Source organism: Lissotriton vulgaris, chromosome 8, assembly GCF_964263255.1.
Source record: "Lissotriton vulgaris chromosome 8, aLisVul1.2, whole genome shotgun sequence".
Lineage (NCBI taxonomy): Eukaryota > Metazoa > Chordata > Amphibia > Caudata > Salamandridae > Lissotriton > Lissotriton vulgaris.
Genome location: NC_141696.1, coordinates 464648662 through 464669447, shown reverse-complemented (window position 1 = coordinate 464669447; position 20786 = coordinate 464648662). Strand labels below are relative to the sequence as shown.

The following is a 20786-nucleotide window of genomic DNA, read 5'->3' as shown; positions in this document are numbered from 1 at the left end:
GTATGCCTCCAGCCTCAATCCATTCTTGAAATGCTAGTAGGCATTTGTGAGGAAATGGCTTTTTGCTGGTTCACCCCCACTTTTTGACTATTAGGTACTGAGGTAATGACTCTGAAAATGCACTGAGGCCAGCTAACCAGACCTTGGTGCCAGTGCTCTGACCCTTAAAGGTGTATGTTAAATTGCTAACTCAACTTTGTCTTTACTTTAAATGGCAAAGCCCAAATCTTCCTTTTTAATAGGTATGTTGGCCCTAATGTAGGTTTTGCAAATGAGCTTGACTGGACCCACGACAGATTACGGAGTTTATTACACTGTGAGGCCACCCAACAACACCATACAACAAACCGCTCTCCTCACAGCATTGCATAACCTTGTCTCATATTTGGGGAATAGTCCTCTGGTTTAGGCCTGTCATCAGTGTGTGGAATTTCTGGAACTCCCTTTCTTGCATGCAGCATAAGCCTTTTCATAGTTTTGAAAGGGATGTTTGATTACTAAACTAGAAATGATAGTAATGAATTAAGTATGTGTTCCCACCCGCTGGGAGTGGTACTTAACCTCTTTTTTGCCAGGAAGTTAATAAGGTATCCCCACCCAAGACCCACAGCCTCCCTCACGGGCTTTATTCAAATGGTGCAAATAACTTTGGAGAAGGTGAAGGCACCAGGTCTAATGACCCTCAATTAGCACAGTCTTGACAACTTGTTTCAGCAGTGCCTTGTTGTCACAATTCATGGGAAGGACATTAGGTACCCGTGGCAGGTAGATTCTTTGGGCCGAAAACCATCTATTCTAAAAACTCTGTTATATATTGAATGAAGTGCAAAGGCCTGATGCAAACAGTTAACAAACATCAAGTCAGTCCATATTTCTGGGCACAGTTCTGTATGTCCATTGCTTCGAGATGTTGAGTACATGTCCTTCTCTTGATTCAGTACTAGAGCCTAGTCTGCACCCAACATGTGAGTAAGCTATCTTGCCATCTGTTGTTCCAGGCCACCACCTTAAGATGCAAAATTTATACAGCAGCAGCTCAGCTGTCGGGAGCCATGGTGCTCTTTCTCGGTTGGGGTTCAATCTACAATGTATTCTAGCTTGACTGTAGGGATCTGACCTAATGCCAGGCAAGTTAGTCATCCACACTTTTGGGCCAAGAGCATCTGAAGGAGATGCTGCACTCCTTCTTGCACCCTCTAGATCCAGCTGCCAGATTTGGCTTCATCCTTCTTGGATTCTCAGTATATAGTATATAGAGACTCCTTCGGTGCTTCTTGCGACAGCAGCTTCAGAGGCAAGAGTATCCTGCTCCTTGTCTATGCAGGATACAGGTCGGCGATCCCCGCCGACCTGTATCCTGCATAGACAAGGAGCAGCCAAACCAGGAATGAGACACGTTCGGTCCGGTCTCGTATCTAGAGGCTCCCTTGCCCTGGTTTGGATACTAATGTGCTCCTAAATCCTTCATCTTTCTCTTGCTTTGATTCTAAAAGCATTGGTACTGCTTAACCCCTTCGAAGCTAATGACGAGCTGGGCTCGTCATGGCGCTTACCTGCCGTGCGCTGATGACAAGGCCAGCTCGTCATAAATAATGGACATATTGGTTCTTCAGCGCAGGACGGGAAACTGCCTAGCAGCCATGTGGTTAACAGACTACTTTGTGGACCACAACATTGGCCCTACAAACTGTTATGCTTTCAAGACAAACAAATTAACTCTTTGTCCTGAAGATGATGCCATGTATCTGTGTGTAGGCATCGAAACGCCGTCGACAAAGTAGCATCATATGTACCCTACAAATGGAAAATTGTTCACAATGATGCTTTGTACTTTACCATTGTCTGTTCACTGAGAGACTAGCACAGACCGCCCTTGTTTGTGTCAAGTTTACCCCCCTGTTTTGTCTTGTCCCCTGTGGGTTACTGGCTGTACCCACCTTGTAAAAAATCCTTTTATGTTCTCAAAATCTCTTAAAATAAAAACCTGTCCTGCTGGACAAAGGTCATACTGACTATTGAGTGTATGTCCATCAATTCTGCCTAAATCCCTGAACTACTAGGGACCGCTGTCAAGCCACTGCTCAGCAAGCACCTCGAGCTGAAGGCCAAAGCCGACCCAAAGCAGCAGGTCTCCTCGACGCCCAAGGCTGGGGATGCTCCACGCCGGGAGCTCGGGTCGGCGCCATCAAGCAAGCGTCCTCCTCAAGTGCTGAAACAGCCTGAAGCGACTACCACATCAAGCTCCAAGACCGTCGGACAGACCCCGATTTAAGTTCGGTCTTCCGCCAACGGCTCGAGCAAAGCAGCTCGACCTCCATAAAGGCGCAGAACCTTCCAGGACGTCGTCGACTACGTCGAAGCCCGCCACAGAAGGGGTGGTTTTCCACGAACCCTCCTACGACAACCAGTCGAAACTCTTTATCGACGCGGAATCAGGCAGGCTCACTGTCCACAAGTGGAAGATCGCGCCTGAACGTCCCTTGGAGTGTTACGAAATTCCTCTCATACGCAAAAAGGACTCGGCCACCTCACCAGTTCTCTTCGAGCCTGTTCAGGAATATTCACAGCAAGTGGCATGTTCTCCAGCACGGAGTGAGGAGGACACGGGGTACGACTATAGTCAAGCGGCCTATGCTTATAATACTGATCAGGATGAACCACGACAGTGGTCTGAGGCTATAGATCAATCTGTGGACCCTGATGATCCACATGCTGCTCCGGACGCTTAGTCCTATAACGTCAAAACATCGCCAACAGAGGACACTGCGGCTTTTAACGCTTTGATTGAAAGGGCAGCACTCAACCATGACGTAGAGATGCATGCGGAGCCAGTGGACGAGGATTTCTTGTTTGACACTTTCTCCACCTCTGAACGTTCCACTAAGACTTTGCCTATGCTTAAAGGGGTCCTCAAGCATGCTGCGGACATCTTCAAAGAACCCACAAAAGCTAGGGTTATTAACCCACGTATTGAGAAAAGGTACAGGCCTGCTCCAGTGGACCCCACCTACATCAAAGGCCAGCTCCCCTTGGACTCACTTGTAGTGGCAAATGCCCGCAAAAGGGCAAATTCACAAACCAGTGGTGACGCTCCGCCTCCGGACACAGAATCGAAGATTCTAGAGGCGTCAGGGAAACGAGTGGCAGTCAGGCTGTAAATATTTGGAGGATTTCCAATATTCAGGCCCTGTTGGCTAGATACGACAGGGCACACTACGACACCCTGGAACAGTTGTTGCAACACCTGCCTGATATGTACAAGGAGGGAGCAGAGATGATTATACAAGAAGGAAAACTGATTTCTAATGCGTCCATTAAGTGCGCACTGGACGCAGCAGACACAGCAGTTAGGGCCATAAACACTAGTGTGATGCTAAGACGTTACGCATGGCTCCGCATCTCTGGTTTCAAGCCCGAGATTCAAACTACTCTGCTCAATCAGCCGGTTAACCCGGACTTCCTTTTTGGTTCCGAGGTAGACACAACACTCGAGAAAATAAAGAAGGACACTGAGACAGCCAAATCCATGGGGGCTCTGCAATCTCAGCAGTTTCGGGGCAGTTCCTTTCGTCGCTCCGGTAATAGGGGAGCCTCGAGGGGACAGGCTTTGCAGCAGGCGCAGTACACCAAAGGCAGCACGCAATCCACCTACACAAAAAATACCAGGGGTGGATACTGTGGGAACAGCGCCAAAGGCAGAGGACGTGGCAATAACAACGCCAGATCCTCCGCCTTCAACAAACATTGACGCCCTGTCACTGCCCCCCGACCATCTAACACCTGTCAGGGGAGACTCCAGCAGTTCCTGCCAGTCTGGGAAAGCATTACCACGGACAGGTGGGCGAGACAACTTATCCGTTACGGCTACTGTCTAGAACTAACCTCCACCCCCACAACATACCCCCGAGGCACCGTCCTATGTCCGCAGAGCACACGCACTTATTGCAGCAAGAAGTACTCTCCATGCTGCAAAAAGGGGCAATAGAACTCGTGCCTCCAGAAGAACGAGGTACAGGGGTGTACTCTCTGTACTTCTTGATCCCAAAAAAGGACGGATCCCTGCGGCCCATTCTAGACCTCAGACCCCTCAACCAATACATCCTTTCAGAACACTTTCATATGTTAACCTTACAGCAGGTCCTACCGTTGCTCAGTCAGGGAGACTTCCTAGCAACCCTGGACCTCAAGGATGCATATTTCCACATTCCTATTCACCCAAGTCACAAGAAGTATCTCAGGTTCACCATCAACAATCAGCATTACCAATTCAAGGTTCTGCCTTTTGGGGTCACCACTGCCCCCAGAGTGTTCACCAAGTGCTTAGTGACCATGGCTGCGCACCTTCGCAGACAACATATCCACGTCTATCCCTACCTGGACGACTGGCTCGTTCAGGCCAAGTCAGCCCAGCAGTGTGCCAGCCATATGTCGCGCACGATTCACCTCCTTCACAGTCTGGGGTTCTCATTCAACTACACAAAGTCACACCTGCAGCCAGCCCATGTGTGACAGTACCTAGGGGCAACCTTGAACACTCTGACGGCGACAGCGCAGCCGAACTCTGCCAGGGTCGACGGCATGCAGCTGCTCATTCGGAGGTTCATGCCTCAACAGTCACTCCCAGCGCAGGTATTCATGCAACTGATCGGTATGATGGCATCCTGCATATTCATAGTCCCGCACGCGAGACTGCACATGCGTTCCCTTCAAGAATGCTTGGCACAACAGTGGAACCAGGCTCATGGGCATCTAAAAGACCTAGTGTTGGTGACCGGTCGTGCTTACAACTCTCTGCATTGGTGGAATCCACAAAACCTTTGCAGGGGACGACCGTTCCAAGAGCCTGTCCCACAGATAGTGCTGACTGACGCATCTCTCCAGGGTTGGGGAGCGCATGTCTTCCATTACACGGTGCAGGGACTATGGACAACACAACAGCAAAAGATGCATATCAACCTGTTAGAGCTGATGGCAATCTTCATGGCACTGAAAGCGTTCAAGTTGCACCTGTGCAACAAGGTCGTGTTGATCCGGACGGACAACATGACTGCCATGTATTACGTATAGAAACAGGGAGGCACACACTCCAGCAGCTATCTCACCTAGCCCAGAGCATGTGGAAGTGGGCCATTCAGAGGAACATCTTCCTCATGGCGGAGCATCTCCCGGGAGTAAACAACCAGGTGGTGGACCTGCTTAGCAGGCACAGTCATCAAATGCACGAGTGGGAGATCCACCCCTCGGTACTCCAGCCATACTTCCAGCAGTGGGGTCATCCAGAGATCGACCTCTTCGCCACAAAAGAGAACGCAAAATGCCAAAGCTTCGCCGCCAGGTTCCCACACCCGCAGTCCCAGGGCAATGCGATATGGATGAACTGGTCAGGCAGATTTGCGTACGCTTTTTCCCCAGCCCCACTCATACCGCTGGTGGCGCGCAAACTGCGACAGCACTCCATGACGCTCATCCTGGTTGCTCCAACGTGGGCACGGCAGGCTTGGTACACCACGTTCCTGGAACTTTCAGTGGTGCCTCACCAGTGGCTGCGCCTCACCCCCAGCCTCCTCACTCAGAGCCATGGAGACATTCAGCACCCAGATCCTCAACAGTTAGGCCTAGCGATTTGGCTCATGAGGTCATAGTTTGGCTACCTCAACTTGCCCCCTGAGTGTATGAACATCATCAAGGAGGCAAGGCGGCCTACAACCAGGGCGTGCTATGCAGCCAAATGGAAACGTTTTGTCATTTACTGTTCCAACAATGACATTAATCCGCTAGATGCATCCACGCAGAACATCATATGTTACCTACTACAGCTGTACCAATGCAACCTAGCATATAGTTCCATCAGGATACATTTGGCTGCTATAGCCGCTTATCTTCAGAATAGACAGCACCTTTCACTTTTCAGAGTGCCTGCCATCAAAGCCTTTTTGGAGGGCCTTAAAAGAGTGATCCCTCCCAGACACCCTCCTTCGCCTGTCCGGAATCTAAATGTCGTTCTCACCAGGCTCATGGGACCCCCCTTTGAGCCTCTCCATTCTTGTGAGATACAGTTTCTTACTTGGAAAGTGGCCTTTCTAATAGCCATCACATCGCTGCGAAGAGTCAGCGAGCTTCAAGCCCTCACAATTCAAGAGCCATACCTACAAATTCATGCTAATAGGGTGGTGCTGCGCACCAACCCCAAGTTCATGCCAAAGGTAATCTCGCAGTTCCACATTAACCAAAACATTGAACTGCCAGTTTCTTTCTAAACCCTGACTCAGTGGCAGACAGAGCACTGCACACCTTAGATGTCAAAAGAGCTCTCCTGTATTACATCGACAGGACAAAGGACTTTCGCAAAACTAAACAACTGTTTGTTGCCTTCTCTCCACAACATAAAGGCAACCCTATTTCCAAATCAGGTTTAGCCAGGTGGATAGTTAAATGCATTCAAATCTGCTATCAAAAAGCTAAACGCACTTTAACAGTTCCCCCAAGAGCGCATTCCACACGCAAGCTGGGGGCATCCATGGCTTTCCTGGGTAACATTCCTCTAGAGGTTATATGTAGAGCAGCCACATGGTCCACCATACATACATTTACCAAACACTACTGCGTAGATGTACACTCCAAACAGCAAGCGGCTGTTGGACAGGCTGTTCTCAGAACTCTCTTTCAGACTGCTGCAGCTGGCACGGGCAACCGCCGATAAGGAGGTAACTGCTATTTATTCTATGCACAGATATGAATTCAGCAGCCCACATGCCTCGAACGGAATATGCTACTTACCAGTATGCATCTGTTCTTGGCATGTAGGGCTGCTGACATTCATATCGCCCACCCTCCTCCCCGGTGCCTGTCGCAGCTGTAGCACTCAGAATCATTCTCAGGCATGGTCATCACTTACTGTATTACACTCCATCTCTGCCACAATGGCGAAAAACAATCTGAGGGTGTAGAGGATGCCCATGCGCACTGTAGTCCAGGGGAGGAGCCACCTATCTTGTGATACTTCGAAGACTCTTCCAGGACAACAATGTGCAATCACCCGGACCCAACACTAGGCGGCGATCTATGCACAGATATGAATGTCAGCAGCCCTACATGCCAAGAACAGATGCATACTGGTAAGTAGCATATTCCTTTGCCAGGGTGGCTAACCCTTCTGGTACACCTGTTGGACCCCTGGGACCACTTTCATTCAATATGGGCTTAACCCTTCATTACGCCCAGGCACCTTTTATGCCTTTCATGCCTATGACCCCGAATTGGCCATTCCCGATGCAGAGGTTCTTGATGCCGAAATCATCCCAGGAAAGAAGGTTTGATTATTCTCCGGCACGGTCTGGCTTCAGTCCGGCGCTGTCTCGACTTCTTGCCGTCCCTGAAGGGCCTCCATCGAAGCCAGCTCCTACGTCACCGGCGCCGGGTCTGGCGTCGCCGATTCCGAAGATATGGTCAAGAAGTGTGGCACAGAGGCTTCTGAAAAGGGAAGAATTCCAGGAGCACAGGAAGAGGCGGAGGAAGCGCAGATAGTGGATCCCATCCATAAATTTGAAGGGCTTCAGGAAACTATTGAGCTGGATACATCACCAGATTGGGAACTCGCTTCTCCTAAGGCTCTTCCTTCTCAAGAAGTTTCGTCCTTTCAAGTTGTTATCAGGAAAGATGATGACCCTCTGTCAAACCGAACATTCTGACGGAGGTTTTTCACTCTCCTTCATCAGTCATAGAGCCCTTGCATCCATTCAATGAGGCCTTTACGGAACCCAGTCTAGAAGAATGGCAAAAGCCTATGTCTGCCCCAGCTGTGTCCAGACCTGTGGCAAGGCGCCTTGGTATCCAGCCTTTTTATCAATGCACCCTTAACCGGAGAGCTTGGGGGTTCAGACTTCATGGTCTTTGAAGCAATCTTCAGGTTCCTTTCCGTCCACTCCTAGGGATAGGGACTCCAAAAAATTGGAGCAGTGGGCAAAAAAGGTTTTTTCATCAGCCAGTATGGCTTTAAAGTTGACTAATGCTACTTGCATGCTGGGACACTACACCATGCGTTGATGGACTCTGTTAAGGAAGTGATTCTTAAACTCCTGTAGGATATCCAGGGCCATTTTACATAGGTGCTGTTGGACACTCAAGCTGCGGCCCATCCGTTTATTCAATCTGGGCTTGACACAGCGGACTTTGTTGCTAGGGTGATAAGTTCCTCTGTGGCAACTAGGAGGCATGCCTTGCCGAGAGGATCAGTTTTCTCTCCAGATGTTCAGGCCACATTTTTGGATCTTCCTTTTGATGGCTATAGACTTTTCGCGACGAAGGCGGTCTCAGCGCTACAATGCTTTAAAGACAGAGCTACTGCTAGGTCTCTAGGTTTGCAATCTCCGCTTAGGGGATTTGGAAACCGAAGATTTTGGGGCTTTGGAAAGGCTGCTCCTTTTCAGGCCCAACAACAGCAACCGGCAAACCTGCTGTATAGATCAGAGGGAAGGGTAGAGGTCGTCAGCGGGGATCTGCTTGCCTAAAACTCTCCTCCTGTTCCCCCAACTGGCTCCACAGGGAAGCAGCTCTAGATCCCACATCTTAGAGCATATTGAACCTGTGGGAGGTCAGATGTCCCATTTTCTACAAAATTGGAATTCTGTTATATCAGATCTTTGAGTTTTGAATCTTGTAGAAATGGGTATGCCCTTCCTTTCCAGGAGTTTCTCCTCTTTTCCCCCTTGTCAGGGTTGGTGCTCGGAGGACCATCTGTTGCTTCTGCAGCGACAGGTTCTATGTTTGCTACAGAAGGGTGTGATAGAGGTGGTTCCGGAGCAAGAAAGGGGTCAGAGATGCTACCTCCGGTATCCCCAAAAAGGAAAGATAATTGTGACCAATCTTAGACCTCAGGATCTTGAATTTGTACCTCAAACAGGAGAAATTCAAGATGTTGACCCTAGCTCCGGTTCTTCTGGGGCTGCAGCAGGAAAACTGGATGGTGTTGATTGATTTACAGGATGTTTACTTTAACATTCCCACCCTTAAGTCGCATCAAACTTATATCTGTTTTATGGTGGGGTCTAATATCCTCACAGCGGGTCTTCACAAAGGTGGTAGCGGTAGTAGCAGCACATCTCAGAAGGTCAGAGATTCCTGTATTCCCCTGTCTGGACTACTGGCTACTCAAAGCAAAGTCGCCAGAGATGGTGCTTCATCATCTGCAAGTAACAACATGGATGTTGTTCGACATGGGTTTTTCAAATAAATGTACCCATATCTCACCCAGTGCCCTCTCAGCGCAACCTGTACATAGTGGCAGTACTGGACACTACTGCGAGTTTTGCTTTCCCTCTTCCTCAGAGTATTCTAGACATCCAAGCTATAATTCCAATGTTTCAAGATGGAGCGGCTGTTCCAGTCCTGAAGGTTCTTCGCCTGCTCGGTCTGTTTGCTTCCTGCATACTGTTGGTCAACCGTGCACACTGACACATGAGGACACTCCAGTGGTGCCTCTGCAGGAAGTGGTTTCTATACAATGGAGATCTCAGGGAGTAGATCAGAATCTCCAGAGACACTGCAGTAGAGCTGTTATGGTGGTGTTCCAGGCAACCTGTATCAAGGGAAGCCGTTTCAACCTCCTTCTCCGGTGACCACAGTGATAACGGGTGCCTCCGCTCTAGGGTGGGGTGCTCATCTGGGTGTTCTGGAGATCAAAGGCCTATGGTCTTTAGTGGAAAGTTTGTTTCAAATCAATCGTCTAGAGTTGTGGGCCATACGTTTGGCTCTCAAGACCTTTCTTCCCTCCCTTCATGGTTAGTTCTGGTCCTGATGGACAACACTACCACAATGTGGTACATAAAAAAAAACAGGGAGAAGTGGGGTTGTATCGTCTCTGCAGAAAGGCTCTGGTACTCTGGTCCTGGGGTCAGGACCATCAGATTTCTGTAATTGTAAATAATCTGTCAGGGGTGCTGAATGTGGGTGCGGACAGTCTCAGCCGGCAATACTCCGCTGATCACAAGTGGCATCTTCATCTGGAGGGGGTCCCTCACATTTTTTGGATGTGGGGGTTTCCTCGGTTGGACCTGCTTGCCACTCATGAGAACACGCACTGCCGTCGTTCTCCAGTATCCGATAAGGGGAGTGGAGGGGGATGCGTTTTTTAGAGTGGGGCTCACTGCTTCTTTACGCATTTCTTCACATACCCTTGATTCCTCAGGTTCTGAGGAAGATTCGGCAAGACCGGGCCCAAGTCATAGATTTCCCCGGATTGGCGCAGAAGGGTGTGGTACACAGACCTCATTTACCTCTCATTGCACCCTCCTCCCTGTCTCCCTCTCAGGGCAGACCTCTTCTTGCAGTCTCAGGGGCAGGTTCTACACCCCCACCTCCAGAGCCTGCACCTTCATGCCTGGAGATTTAACGGGGCAACCTGAATTCATTCTTTCTCCCACCGGATGTGGTAGATGTTCTATTATTGGCCAGAAGACACTCCTCCAAATCTGTTTATTCTGGTAGTTTGTCCCGGTTCGTTAATTGGTCTTGAGAGAGAGGGATTGACCCTTTGCAGCCCCATTTGTCTGATATTCGGGGTTTCGCTCCTTCCTTGGCTCAACAGGGTTGTGCTGTAGCAAAGGTTAAATGCAAAAAGAACAATTGATGGACAGAATGCAGAAAAATGTCATACATTCACCCCAGTACAGAGATCTGGGCCTAAATCCATCGATTTTTTGCTCACCATGCCGTTCCAGTTTGGATTCAGCCATATGCAAATTAGTCTTGACCCTGCAAATTAGTCTTGAACAGTCCAGCCCGAACTGCCAGGCCAGGACCTCCCTGGACTGGAAACAAGCATCCTAGGACCGGTTTGGGGCTTTCAGCCCTCATCAGTCAGGATAGCTTTACTGCAGTGACATGGAGCGCACGGGACCCACGTCTGGGCATACCCGTCCTACTCGGGGTGACAAATGCAAAAAAAAAAATTGATGGACCGAATGCAGAACAATGTCATACATTCACCTCTGTACAGAGATCTGGGCCTAAATCCATTGTTTTTTTGCTCACTATGCCATTCCAGTTTGGACCTAGCCATATGTAACTGTTAAAGGCTACTTGTCTGCCTTATCTGCCTTTCTTTGCTCACCAGACCAACCCTCTTTGTTTAAGTCTCCTATAGTCATGAGATTCACTAAGGGTCTCACTAACAGGTTTCCTCCCACTCTATTTATCATGCCTCAGTTGGGTTTAAATTTAGTTATTGCTTTCCTGCTGGGGTCCCCCTTTGAGCCTCTGCATAGTTTTCCTTTGAGGCGTTTATCATTCAAGACAATTTTTCTGATTGCGTTTAGCTCTGCCAGGAGGGTTAGCGAGCTTCAGGCCCTTAAATCTAAGCCTCCCTTTACTTCTATTCATGCAGATAAAACGGTTATTAGTATCCTTAGCTTTCCTGCCTGAGGTGGTTACTCCCTTCCTCCAAAGACAGTCCATCACTTTACCCATGTTCTGTCCTCCCACTTAGGAGGAGAGACTTTACCGCCTGGACCTTAAGAGGGCAGTCTGCCAATACCTGGACAGGTCTAAAGACTTTAGGCTGGACAACCAACTCTTCTGTGGTTATATGGGAAAAATGATGGGCAAGGCTGTCCACAAGCGAACGCTGTCCAGGTGGATCATCCTCTGCATCAAGATCTGCTCTGCCTTGGCCAAGAAGGAGCCTCCTGGAGGTATTAGAGCTCATTCCACCAGAGCAAAGTCTTCGTCTTAGGCTTTGGCTAGAGGTGTTCCTGTCGTAGACATCTGCAAGGTGGCAACTTGAGCTTCCCTCCACACTTTTGCGAAGCATTACTGCTTAAACTTGGAGGTGATGCGGGATGGCCATTTTGCACGTTCTGTGGTGCCGGATTTTTGGTATAGGTAGGCAGACACCCTCCTCCGGGAGTGGGACTGCTTGGAGATTCAGTTCAAAAGTTGAGGAATCCACCGACAGATGTATCTCTCAGAAGAACAAGTTACTTACCTTCAGCAAACCTTTTTCTGGTGGATTCAGTATCTGCCTGTGGGTTCCTCAGTGACCCCCCCCCCCCCACCTCCCCATTGCCTGCCTGTTTGTACCCAAAAAATAATTTGTATGAAATTCATATATTTTATTGTTATTTTAAATATTATGATGCTTATCACTAGGAAATTTTGAAATTTCCATTTTCTTTTCTTATTTGATTTGTATAGTTGTGTATACTTGTGCAAATGTTGTATACTGGGTATACTTGTGAAATGTTGTCGGTTCGCCTCGAAGACTTAGGAATAAAATGGGCGAAACTGACGTCAGCGAGGTCGTTTTATTGCTCCAGTGACGTCCTGCGGAGTTGCGAGCAGAGCCAATCCTTTGTGACGTCCTTGTCGACGTGGGAGAGCTATGAAAAATATTTCTGTGGAATGCTGCGCAAAGGGGTAATTCAAAAGGTGAGGAATCCACAGGCAAGGCACTCTATCCACCAGAAAAGGCATTACCAAAGGGAAGTAATTTCTTCATCTGGTAGAGACTATCTAGCCACAAATGTATTGCCAATCCTAACATCCCCCTACTCTGCGAACCGGTTCAGGTGTAAGGAACACCCCCTTTTCAGGTCCTTAGTCTTTTCCACACCAGTGGTCAGTTCTCATCATGGCTCTGCACTCCTGGCGTGGAAAGTCACGAAGGTAACTGACCTCAGCACAATGAGGTGGCGCCTATATAGTTACAGCGCTCGTCACTTCCTGTTTGGACGCCGCTGAACTGAACAACGTCACCTACTTACACACAGGGCTACTGATCAAAAATCTTCTGAATCCAGTCTGACACCTGGGGATATTCAAAGGAAAGAAATCTGTGGTTAGATATGGTCTCTACCAAATAAGGCGTTCCATGATGAATGAGGTCCGAAAGCAGTACAAGAAGGTTTTGTTCTTGTTCAATCAATGCACGCTATGTAGGCCTTACTGGTTAGACCTCCCTACGATTTGCAAGCTAAAAAAGGGCTTCCTGTCTTTCAAAGCTATGGAGTCCTTTGGTCAAAGGCGCCCAGCTGATTTTCCGTCTTCTTTGAGGAGCTGGCAGTGACTAGGCCCATTCAGAGGAAAGGACAAGCCGGTGTCCCAGCTTCGGCAGAAGCAAAGAAGTCCCAGTGACTTCCCCATGGCCAAGAAAACTTTCTCTGCACCATCTAGAGCAGTCTCATTCCGCAGCAATGTGGGAGGTTTTCCCACAGGTAAACCTGGATAACCAAAGACCAATGGAACCCCTCTAGTGAAGAATGCCTATGCTCTACAGCTGCCATGACCACCACTATCCAAGACGTCTTTGCCCCAGTTGGCATGTCAATAAGTGTAGGGAATGAAGAGACTCTTCTCTATGATTTGGTCTTTCCCACAGAAAGAGGGCAGGCATATTAGAACAAAAAATCTCCTTGTAAAGAAAAATGAAAGAGCGCTGTGGCTATCTTCGGTCATGATGGCCTTAAGCAGCTCCATCCCTTTGCAGAAGATGACATTTCTGACATTATCTTATGTACATGCTACTGTCTAGTTCACTGTCTGGAAAGGTTTGTGGATCTTCAGGGTGCCTACCTTCATGTTCCCCTTCTAAGTGAGCACCGTCCACCTATACCTTGGTGGTAAGCCAATATCACAAGTAGGAGGTACTGCTCTTGAGCTCACTACCTACCCCCCACATCCCTCCACTCTCATGACCTCAATCTAACAGGATGGTTATGGTCATCAATCAATCAGTGGGCCACTTCCTGACAGCCCACTGGTTCTAGGGGAATCTAGGACTATAGGCATCTCCTAATCGGTGGTACCTCATACTAAGCTTCCCATATGCTTCCTATTGTTCCATTCCACCCATCCCTGATTCCAAACTTGGAATGTAGGGACATCATCCCAACCTCTTAGAGGCATGCACCTTTCAGCTGCCCCTCAACAGTTCAAAGTCCCCACAAACTCCCCAGGGCACACTGCGCAGATCTCTTCATATGTGCTTGTGAGGTATGTCTGTGCATGCAGTTGCCAGAAGGCAGTTCTCATGGCTTTGAAGGCCCACCAGTGCTGAGGTGTATGTGAGCGATGGACAACACAGACAACGCTTCTCCCCACAACTCTTCTGACTGACTATAGGTGTGTGTGAAACTGGACTTTTAAACAAAGTATGTTCCTACTAGGTGTGAGCAGAAATTGCAGAGTTTCACAACGTGGAGCTCAGCGGAGTTAGATGAGAACTCAGCAAAATTCTGTGGAGTTACACAAACGGGCAAAATAGGCACATTGTGCTACTCACGCTAATGTTTAGTGCCAGGAGCTAATTCCTCGCTGAAAGATCCTCACAAACGACACCATGTGGCGCACCAGAGTGCGCTGCATAAGTTGATTTTGCTGCAGTGCATGTAGGTTTTCTACTCAAGCACTTCTTTCTTACCCCGAACTTTGGCAACCACCCATGTTGGGGGAAGCTTGTGGGACCTTCTAGCATATATAAATTGTGCTAGGGGCCACCAAATCTTGCTTGCACTCAGCAACTAATTGTTGGCAAGCTGTACGTGAGAAAAAACTCTGCCATGCGGCGGTTAGCGGAATTTGACTGAAACTCGCAATGAAAGTGGAGTGGCCAAAACTCCACCGGCAGAGCTGAATTTATCGCCCACCCCAAGTTCCTACTAGCCTTTTATATTGCTGCTATTGACAACACCATCTTGGGCAGCTTAAGCAGGCAACTGTGCTCAACCCTGGAGTGAGATATCATCCAAGAAGTCCACAAATAGTTGATGTTTGTGGTTGACTTCCTTTACATCATTTGCAGCTCATCTAAATTCCAAGTGCTATCACTTAACTTCTTGGATGGGGACATGGTTTCCTAGTGAGTGTTCAAATGAAGGATAAGATGAGGAATTTCTGTAGACTTTTATCGGGTTCATGCAATTCTGCAGAAGATCGTAGAGAACCTTGGGTGTATGGTGTTTCTGGTCACTGAAGCCCAGCCTTACCAGGTTTAGTACTTGGATCTACTCATACCCTTAATAACACCCATGACTGCTTCCCCAGAAGTTCTTATCAATCATGAGAGTGCAAGTTCTGACACTTTAAAAGAGAATTAAACTGTTTATTGTACAATTGGTGGAAATTATTTCAATACGTTAATAAGCGGATTATAAAACATTGCCTAGTTAGCAGCCTGTTCTGAAAAGTAACAGATTAGAAAGTGCAATTCAGAAAGCCTTGATAATGTTTTTTTAAATAAATTAATCACAATAAACCTTTACAAATAAGTGTCCAAATTATCCCCATAAGTAAGTGGCACTCTGAGATAAACACTGCCACTTTGGTACAATTGCCCAGGGCAACATTTTATTTCCAGAAAATACCCAGATGTATTGCTTGCATTAAGGTTTGAACTTGGCACCATTATTGTCTAGTTCTGTGAGGCTTGTTTAGGGTAGAAAAACCAAAGGTTTATTCTGATTTATGGACATCAGCGTTTTCTTTTCTATGGCCATGAAACATTTGGTGAATTGGACGCTCAGTTGAATGTTGGAGCCTTCCAGTCTGGCAATCCTCACTTAATGGCAGGTTCTGATTTGAGCATCTTAAATAGTGGCTTTAAGAAATGGAGTTTCTCCTTTCTAAAACCTAGACATATACATAGAAGATGAAAGGATGACTCATAAGAGTATTCACTTCATGTGCCTATATTTTTTGGATACCAGGGTAGAGATTGATCCTTGACAGCATTAGACCAAATCAATATTGATAAAATTTCATTTTCAGTGACGGATAATGGTTGGCACAGTAACTCTTTTGAGGTTAATCGTTAGTAGCTCAAGCCATTGACTTTTTCCAGGCAAAGAGATGTTTTTGATTTCCTGCCTGGTATAATACCATAGTGTATCTGAATTTGCAGATTTTGATTTGTTTGATATTAGCCAGTTTCCTGACAAAGAGCTGGTTATGGAGGCCAAATTCTTGCCTAAATTGAGAATGGGTCATATTTAGCAGCAGCTGACCGATTTTTCTGAATGCTTTAGCTCTGCTAAGGTTATAGAAACTAGCAATGTCAAGTGGAAATGCAGCAATTCCATAGTTTAAATCAGGCCAAATCTTGCTGTTAATTGTTTTTAGGAATGCTTCCAGAGAGGTACCGTGCAATTTGGAATTTTCCGTTGATTGCATGATCCTCTATGGTCTTTGAAGGAAGCCTGGTGGGCAAATGTAAAGCCTAAGTGTGTGTGAGAGTTTACAATTTCAACTTTTCAGTTGTGTATAAACCTGGCTCTTTCTTTTTGGAGCTGAGTGCCAACTATCATGATTTTTATTTTGTCTATATTTATTTCTAGACTACTGATAGAGCAGTATGTTCCATGTTTGTCAAATAATTGTTGCAAACCAGTTGGTGTTTTACTCATTTGAAGCCTATCATCTGCATAATGTAGGATGGGAAGACGCAGGTGGTCTATTTTTAGTGGTCCATCTCAAATTACTTTCTCCAACATTGGTACGTTTATATATTCACATGTTTGAAACAACATAGTATGTTTAGAAATACATCCACCTCATTTGAAAGAACCCAAACTTCAGCCAATTAGGGGGAAGCCTAAGCACTCCTACTTACCCTAGAGGCCACCATAGCTCAAATATCTACCACACATCATGTGTGAGGGACCCCTCTGTCAGGGCTCTGCCCTAACTTTTCAGTGAACCTGAAATTGTGTCCATTTTAGTCTGCCCTGGATTTGAACTAGCCCCATCTTCAGCACCACTGTACTGTGAGTTGTATTTAGGGAAGATTGTTACAATTTCTGGACCAGAGAGAATATTTTTGGTTGGACAAGCAACTGTCACCATTGCTGACAAAGAGAAAATATCTTTTTAAAACCTGATTATCTTGTGGCATCAAGAACATTTACACTGATGGCTCACACTGTGTATTTGTTTTTATCCTAAACATAAGTCATTGGATACTAAGATCCTTAAGTATAGAGACAGGAGGTCTGCATTATTTGTTTCATGATTAAAGAGAATGTTCCTCCTTCTAAAGGAGATGACTCCTATTCAGGGGAAGATTCCATGAAAAGTACCCGCCCCCCCCATCAGCACTTTCACGAATGCAGCGCACTAAAGGAGACTTTTACAATTCTCAGAGCATGATCTATTCGGTACAGTGCTTGCAACCACCTCCTCTGCTGATAAACCAGAGTCTAAGCGCTACAGAGACTTGTCTGTGCCAAAAAAGAGGAAATCTTCAAAGGGAACCTAGTCAATATGTCAAAAACCTTAACTCCTTTGTCGATGACAAAGATGCCGTCAGCGATGATCTGATCGTCAATGTTGAGCATGACAACGACCACACCGAAAATCATACCGTCGACATCCTAACCGTTGAGAATGATGACCATACTGTTTGGAACCACGCAGTCACATAGGAGAAAACGTTTTTTCACCTTTAATGCCTAGACCACTCTTTTTTTAAAAAAAAAAGAACAATTGATGAAGGTCAAGAATACTCTTTATTGAATTCTGACCAGGTACTTATATTTTATACCTTTGACTTCTTTTTTTTTACTTTCAAAGTTTTTTTACATATATATTCATTCGCAAAGATAGGACAAACTGTACATATATTTACAATACTATACAAACCAATTTATAAACAAAACATGTCACAATGTATCTACACAAACTCAAAAAAACATCATCACAACAAAAACACATTAAGTTGATGTGTACTTAATCTCAATAAATGAGACAAAATCAAAAGGAGGAAAAGAAAGGCAGGAAGGAACTATCTTAAATGTGTAAACCCATCTACGCAGAGCTTCTGCACGTGAAGGTCCCTCTTGCTGAACAGATTAATATATTTTGCAATGAAATGCTGTTCTTTTGAAACAAAATCAATACAAACATCTGTGAATCTGGTTCAGTTCAACAACTAATATTGCAGGTATTCACTCTGTTTCAGGCCCCCTCTCTGCCATCCCAACTGTGGTCAGCCTTTTAAACTGACAGTTCATTGCCCTCGGAGTGGGAGTCTTTTCACTGAAGCAACCACTACCTCTATTGTGAAAGATGTTTAGTCAGGTTCACCATGCTATTGCATCATGGCAGACGTGTCTGATTTTCTGTGATCCCTGAGGATGGTACCCACCTCAAGGAGGTTGTCTTTCTTTTAGAATCACAAATGTAATGTCCTCTATATGCTTGGGAGTCTTTTTCCAGTCTTTGGAGGACAATGCTGGACTTGTTCTGTCTTGGATTGCCATCATTAAGTCCCAGGCAGGAAATCTACAGGTGGACATGAGACTCAATTTCTGCTGGCATCGGTCAGTGCAACTGTATTGCTAACAGCGAGCCAGTGGCCGATCCACAATCAGCAATACAACGTTCCACAACCTCTTCATGAAGCAGGGAAAAAGAGGTGTGGGCAAAATGGAAGCTGTCAATTATTGGCAAATGTGCTAATACTGCCCACCTCTCAATAAGGCTCTAATATACTGATATTTAAAAACAAATCTGACTGGTTGGTGGAGTGTGACTAGCATACTGGCATGCTTTACTGCTTAACCAGATATATCTAGCAAGTCCCACTGGTTCCCTTTCTCTAGAAGCACTCAACGTCTTTAAGGAGCACTGTAAGATTCAGTCCTCTTACAAAACCACTTAGTGATCCCTTCATCTTTCCTCTTTTCTTATTTTGACATGCTGGATGCCCACTTAAAACCAGTGCACAGTTTCACATTTCTCTTTGATATTGACATTTACTTCACCAAGTGTGGTGTCAAACATGTTTGGCAAAATCACATTAGTTGTTTCTGTACAGTGGGTAGTAAAAATAGGGTTTTTTCAAGGTTGAAAGAAAATTGAACTGATCTTTGTTTGGCTCACTTTTAACCTAAAACAATAAAGCTACATCACACCTTCATTTGGAGGCTTAAAACTGGCGACAGGGATGTGCTTTCTGGGATATAGAAGCATTGAAGAAAGGTCCACTGTATAGTCAAGGTGTTCTTCACTCTGCAGTATCATCCCAGCATATCCCAGACTTGATAGGGACCTGCCTAAACTTTGCAGCTACCTGGGGTTATTTCTTCCTCTACATTTATGAATATGGAAGGGATCTGCCTATATGTTTAACCCACCTATGCATTTGATTGACTCACTAACCCAAAAGACTTTCTGGCACTTACGACTCCATTTTCTCCCACTTTTTTTGCTTACGTCTCTGGCCATTCATCTAAAACCTTAATCATCCCTGCTTTCCAGCAGGTACCAATGAATCAAAAGGCCATCCTCACCCTGCTGCCAAGGCTCCTTGTAACATATCAAGTGGGGTATTTTAAATTTTGCATGTAGACTTCTATAATTGTATGTGTTCCATCAGGACTTCTACAACTGTTTCACCCCTTTGCACCTATGTCTACAAGTATTCTAATGTAACTAAACATGGAGAATATAACTCAATTCAACTCAAGTCAGAATCCGCTTACTTTGAAAGTATCTCCATAAATGTGCACCAAAAAATCATTAATAGTTAGTCAGTACAATAGTAAGAAATATGTAAAAATTAAAACTGTGGACCAGTTCCCCTAGCTCCAATATCCGAGCCCCAATATCATACTTGGCCTGAAACATAGAAGACTACCATGTCCAGTCTACCTGAACCTTTGAATTGTTCAGCATGTAGACGTTCTGTTCTATTCTACACGTGCACTTGACAGTATTTTGCTAATAAAAATCCTGTGAGTCCGATAAACACAACAGACATGCCACACTATGGCCTTCTATGGCCTACTCTTTTGGTCAATAATTATTTCTGATTCTAGGGTATGGAGGAGTTGTTGCAGGAATGGATGGATGTGGGTGGGATTGATTACCGTTTCATTGCTGCATTTCTTGATTTTAAAGTCAAATAATTAGGTTTTCTTTTGCTATTTCTTATTTGAAGATTGAATTACCCTTGCAGCCGAGACTAACATAAAGAATAACTTGTTTCTATAGAGCCACCACCTCTGTTTTACCGTTTTTATGTATTTGTATCTATTGGAGGGTTTAATGGCTCACCAACATGTTTGCCAGACTCCACATTTAACAAGAAACCTTCTCTAGTGATTTTCTCTGTCATCATAATTTTAATCTTTTTGAGACCATGGTTTTGCACATCATGCTCAAACTGATTTATTTGACCTGAGTCTTAAAATGAAGGAGTAGAATTGAACAAGCCAACAAACCCACATCAAGAACAGGCAGTAAAGGTTGTCATAGAGAAGGGGGCAAAGTAATCTATGCATAGATTCTTAACTAAATAAGACCAATTCTTGTAGTAACTATGCTAATATAAAGCTACATAATGAGTGGGCCATTCTAAAGCATAACTTTAAATTCTCCTGCAACATTCCACATTTAGTCAATATCTAAAACTCGATAGCACATTAAGTGAACACTATTAAGAAGAAACTATAGTACGTTCACAAAATATGTACAGAAATTGGAGAGAAAATGGCATGCGAGAATACAGAAAAGGGAGAATATTGTGGTCCATAAAATGGTGGATTAATATTTTCTCTTTTTGTTGCTATTTCTACCCATGGTAAATAAGTGCTCTCCTTCTGCTGTGTGCGGTAAATCTAGTCTTTTTGAGTGCTCTCATACAGCTTCTACTTCTTTATTAAAATACAAACTTTTTACTCAACTTCTGTGTATTTACTATTTGTGGGTATGTTTGAAATTTAGTGGACAATGGCAGTAGTTCCCAAGTGAATGCAATAGACTATGAAAAGCCAGTTAAACCTTAATGTAGTAGG

General features: G+C 45.6%; 1 protein-coding gene across 4 annotated transcripts in view; it reads left to right on the top strand.

Annotated features, from left to right (window-relative positions):
* The window catches only part of TPP2 (tripeptidyl peptidase 2), a 656253-nt gene that overhangs the window by 511551 nt on the left and 123916 nt on the right, over nucleotides 1-20786 (top strand). The window lies entirely within an intron of this gene.